The sequence below is a fragment of the Pistacia vera genome, unplaced genomic scaffold (genome assembly GCF_008641045.1).
Source record: "Pistacia vera cultivar Batoury unplaced genomic scaffold, PisVer_v2 Contig551, whole genome shotgun sequence".
Classification (NCBI taxonomy): domain Eukaryota; kingdom Viridiplantae; phylum Streptophyta; class Magnoliopsida; order Sapindales; family Anacardiaceae; genus Pistacia; species Pistacia vera.
The window spans coordinates 555,026-561,465 of NW_022196392.1; positions in this window are offsets into that span (position 1 = coordinate 555,026).

Consider the following 6,440-nt stretch of genomic DNA (forward strand, 5'->3'; position numbering starts at 1 on the left):
TGAATTCATCTAGAATGGATCTATTGACACCTCACTAATCATTTCACTTTTTAATAAATTTTATAATGATAAATTTATCTCTGATATTAAATTATTAAAATTAACTTTCAATTGTTACTCTTTACAAATACTTTTGACATCCCACTGATATCTCATAAACCTTATATTTCTTTTTATGTTATTCAAATCATTCTTAGGACAAAAATATAGTTTAACGTAGGAACAAGATTTGTAATAGGATAAGCAATATAAAATTGTAAGCTTCTAATTGCTTCACATATTAATTTATTGTAAGCAATATAAAGTATTGGTAATTATTTAAATTTATTAATTAATTTTTTTTATTTTACTATATTATGTTCTTGGGATTATTTGTAAGGAATGTTTTTAGCTTTAATTTTTCTAAACTTTTTAATTTAATTATCTAAAATTTTATTTTAGGAATAATCATGATGTATAGCATAAGTGAAGAGAATGAAATATTACTCTTTTAAAATATTAAAAAAAAAATAGAATGAAGGGTATCTATGAAATTTATAGGATGCCAAAAGAAAAATATTTAATTATAAAACTTTGAAATGGGGTGTCCTAATAAATGTGGCTTCCTTAGTCCATTTGAAGGGTGTCAATAGTTCAACTCATTTATCTATCAACCTAATTAACAATGAACAAAGAGAATTTCATTGTTCTTCATGAAGTTGAATTTGTACGTGACTTTGATGAACATAATTTTTCTTTTGCTAATGCCTGGTATTATTTGAGTCCTACTAACTACTAAGTCCAATTATTAGTTTTTTTAAATTTAAATTTATTTTGAATATAAAAAATAACCAAAAGAGCAATCTTATGCAAATAAGCCCATCATGTATGCTAAGAACACTTGTAACAATTCAGCCCAAGGGGATAAAGCTTGTGATATCTCGGCCCATGGGAATCAAGCCTTTAGTGATGTCTCGGCCCAAGGAAGCAAGATAGCCCAAGATGAAGTTCGTTTCTCCAAGACAAATCTGGCCCAATTTGTGCATTTTAATCCTTTACTTGGGATTAATCTCATCACATGGGATGATACCGGGTAGTTTGGGCGGCAAAATGAGAGTCTAAAGGAAAGATTATTTGGCAATGTGGAAGCATTAAATGCAAGGGAGACAAGAAAACATGGGGCTGCCACACTCTTTCCCGATTTGGCATAGACAAGGTTGAAATGTTGGATGGCTCATTGTCCCTTACTCGATGAGAAAAGTCACACGATTCTTTGATTTCTCTTAGGATTGACTTCTTTTATTTTATATTATTCATTATTTGTATTTTCCTAGGTTATTTGAACGCTTTTGAATTTCAAAATCTCCATAGGCCGCTAAATGTATGGTTGTTATTACTTAGGGTTGCTTTATGCCACATGGATGGCTTAGATCTTTTATAATTAGGGCAACTTTTGTAAGGTCTTATATAAAACTCAGACTTGATGAATGAAATTTGGTTGCTCTCAAGAGTATTCTTCTCCTTTATCCAACTTTTGCTAAGGGTTAGTGGTGGATCTCCTTGGCTGGTGGTGTAACCTTTAGGCCTTGGATTCTATTAGCCATTATCTTCATTTTCATATTGTGTATTGTTGTTTAGTTATAGTTGTTGGGTTAGCCGAGATTGTGGATGGTGAATATAGCTTTGGTTGAAAATCCTGAGAGTTGTTTTGTGCAATTGTGGTTTGGCTTGACATTATCTCACTTGAACTCATCACCTACGGTTCACAATCTGTTCAAAATCTTTACCAACTGTTTTGGGTTTTTAAAAATTTTAAATATTCTATTTGGCAAACAACCAAAACCCTTACGCCATTATGATGACTTTCGGCAACCTCCGAATGCGGTCAACGATAGCTAGTGGTGGTGGCCAATTTTGGGTACAATGACATTTTTGTAAATAATGAAAATACCAAGGGCAATGTCGCCCAAAAAATTTAAAAAGTGATGAAAAAAGGGTTTGCATGAGTGAATTGGGTGTTTTGTAAATCTTAACAAATATAAGTTATTTGGACCAAATGCTCACTTGCAACGGGAACACAAATTGGACCTACCATACCCCCCCCCAAAAAAAAAAATAATATTCCCGCAACTTCCCCCCAAATGCCATTGTTTGTCTAAAAAATTCTGGGAATAATTTTTTACAAATCAACCAAACATCGTCATATGCTCATTAAAAAATTATCCCAATTACTAATTCCCCATCCAAACAGCCCTAGTAATATGGGATTGTTATTTGAAATTCTTTTCAAATGTTCCATATAGGCTGATTTGTTTGTTTCTCTCTATCGTTTCTTCTCAATCTAAAAGGAAATCAAGTTTTTGCATTTTCGTTATAGCGAATTCCAACTTGTTGTTTGGATGTACTTGAAGATCATTTTCACTACATGAAACTAGGGGTGAGCACGGGTACGGGTAGAACCGGAACCTGCGGGTAGAACCGAAACCAGAACCGGAACCTACCCGAACTGGTACTGTGCTGTAGGTTCCGGTTCCAATTTTTTGGAATCGACACTATGCGGTTCCGGTTCTTGTGTGCGAGGAACCAAAACCGAAACCGGAACCTGGAAAGAACCTAAAAAGGGTACCCTGTTTGGAACCTATAACATGTCCCATTTGGAACCTATTTTGGAACCTGTTTGGAACCTGACTGCAATGAATATATTTGTGAAATGTGAATAATGGAGTTTCTATTATTTTACATATAAAAAAATTTAAAATAGAAAAAATTAAATTTTTAGAATAACCTAATTAAATAAATATACAATACAATATACTTATTACATATAAATTACACCATATTAAAAACTTTAATATATTAATATAAATTTTTCATTAATTAAGTGAATAATTGAATTATGGTCCAATTAAAAGTGTTTAAATTTTTAATGTTGTTAAAAGAACTATTTTTGAACAAAATAGTATATTTGATTGAATAATAATATATTTAGTTATTTACTTCAATTATCAAGTTCTAAGTATATTTATAGAAATTAGCAATAATAATTATATATGATAGATTGATAAACATTAATATTTAATATTACTAATTAAATATCATATTTAATCAATTATGTTTATAACTTCTTATAGTTAAATGATTACTTATAATATAATTTTATAACATTACTTAATTGATTTATAGTAATTAATTATAGCATTACATTAATCGATTACTACTTAATTATTGACTTATAAGTTATATATTTAGTATATACTTAATTAAATAATTAGATATTTAATTAATATAGCATTACATTATAGTTTTATAGTATAATTACTTTCATTTATAACATTTTATTATAAACATTAGTACAAACTTAATTAAATGATTAAAAAATTAATAATTATAATATTACATTAAAGATTTATAGTATGATTACTTAATTAAATTATTAGAAATTTAATTAATTACAACATTATATTATAAATTTATAATACGATTACGTAATTAATTGTAACATACATTATAATTAATGATACTAATTAATTATAAATTCTATTATACACAAATTATAATATTATATTAAAGATTTATAGTATGATTACTTAATTCATTGTAACATTTCAATATTTCATTATAATATGATTAGTTGATTACATAATTAATTATAACGTTACTAATTAGATGATTATTTAATTGATTATAACATTATATTATAAACATAATTATAACATTACTATAAACAAATGATTACTTAATTAAATGATTAGAAATTTAATTAATTAAAATTACATTATAGTTAATATTACTTAATTAAATTATACATTATACATTACATTATATTATGATCACTTAATTAATTATATTATTACATAGTTAAATGATACTTAATTAGTATAAATTATAACATTACATTATAAACATATATATTACTATATTATTATTTATACATTACTTAATTAAATGATTAAAATTTAAATAAATTATATATTACATTAAATCTATAATCTGATTATTTAATTCACTATACACTTACATTAAGTATGATCACATAATTAATTATAACATTACATAATTAATAATTACTTTTTTGATTGAGTTTGATATTATATTATAAACATTAGTAATTACTAATTTACTACATAAACATTAGCACAATACTTAATTAAATGATTAGAAATTTAATTAATTATACATTACCTTAGAACATTACATTATAAACATTAATTAAACATACATTAGTTAAATATTACTAAATTAATTATAACATTATTATATATATTATATTATGATCATTTACTTAATTATAACATTACTAGTTAAATGATTACATAATCAGTTATGTTTAGAACATTATATTTACCATTATAATTTACTATATTATTACATTACTTAATTAATGATAAAATTTAATTAATTATAACATTACCTTATATATTTATAATATGATTACTTAATCAATTATAACATTATATTATAAACATTAGTATATTAATTAAATGATTAGAACTTTAATTAATTATAATACTATTATAGATTTTTAGTTGATTACTTAATTTATATAAACATATTAACATTACATATACTATTATAGTATGACATATATTAATATAACATTACATAATTAAAATATTAAATGATTACTTAATTGATTATAACATTATATTATAAACATTAGTAATTTACTAATTTATACATACTTAATTAAATGATTAGAATTTTATTAATTATAACATTACATATAAATTTATAATATGATTACTTAATTAATTATAACATTCTATTATAAACAATATTACAATACTTAAATATGATTAACAATTTAATTAATATAATATTACATTATAATTAAATAGTATATTACTTATTAATATAACATTACAATTTACATTGTAGTATGATCACTTAATTAATTATAATATTACACAATTAAATATTACTTAATTAATTATGACATTATATTATAAACATTAAACTAAGTAATTAATTAAATTATTAGAAATTTAATTGATTATAACATTACATTATTGTTAAATACTACTTAAATAATTATAAGTATTTATAACATTACATTTAGTATGATCACTTATAATTATAACATTACATTATAATTTTGAATTGTGATGAATAATTGTTGTGTTTTGGTTTTGATTGACGACTTTTTTATGTGAATTGTGATGAATTGATTGAATTCAAGTGTTACCTAGAGATTACAGGTTATGAGTTACATTGGACACAAATGAATGAATAATCAAAATTTTTTAGGGGTATATTTGTAAACTTTTAAAGTATTTTTATCATTTTTTAAACTAATAGGGGGGTAATTAATTTTTTATAGGGTACCCGGGAAAGGAACCGGAACCTGCATTTTAGGTTTCGGTTCCTTGAATTGAAGAACCTGCACTGTGCGGTTCCGGTTCTAGTTCCCCCGAAAAGTGCAGGGTACCCGGAACCGCTCACCCCTACATGAAACCTTTCTATTCACATTTCACAAAATAAAGAAAAACTTTTTCACACAAGATCTATATACATTGGACTAAAAATCTTAAATAGACAGGACTAAAAAACACAAGACTCAACTTAAAAAGTAAACTAATATACAAAAGCAAATCTTCCATACCTTTTTCAAGTTGATGTATCTACTCTCGTATGTCATATTTTATAAGAGAATAATCTCTCACATCTTTAGAGATGTCACACACAATGAGATCCAACAAAACTTATAAACTTCCATGACTTTCTCTAGAATTAACTCTGATAATTTATTATTCACTCTAACAAATCAACAAAATTTAGTCTTAAGAAAATATTCCTTAACAAGGTTTTAATATGTAAGACCCTAATATGGCAAATTCCCCCAAAGATATGAAAAATAAATAACTTCAATGATAAGCAATAATAACAAATAATAAATGAGTAGAGAGAAGAGAAATGCTTAAAGATTTTTATTGTGGTTTGGAGCTTTGATCATGAGCCTCTTGTTAGAGTAGATGCCCTAGAGCCAATCAATTATTGTAGAATTGACTCTTTGTAATAATGTTCATTGATCAATAAAAGACATTTTATTCTATATCACGCAAATCATTATTGTGTATTGATATATGTCCTTAGAATGGTAGAACTGTGACGAGGGTATCAAGTGTTTCAAATCTTGATAGTGAGAACCCTATGAGCACATATGGTGGCCATTCTAGAAACGTACGTAACCCTAGTATTGTTCTAAAGTAAGGGCATAGACAATACGGTAAGGCTATCATAGTGTTGAACGACTCTGTCGAAAGACAGTGACTGATCTCACTTGTCAAGGTTGTTTAGTGACAACCTGGTGCAACACATGGGTGCTTGTAGGCAAGTTCACTAGACTGACCCGCCAGAGGATTCCTTATGGATGGTAACCCCAGTATCTATGGAACAAATCCTCTAACGAATAGTGGTGCATGTGATCCTTAGACTTGAGATCACCGGAGCGCCTTGTGCAC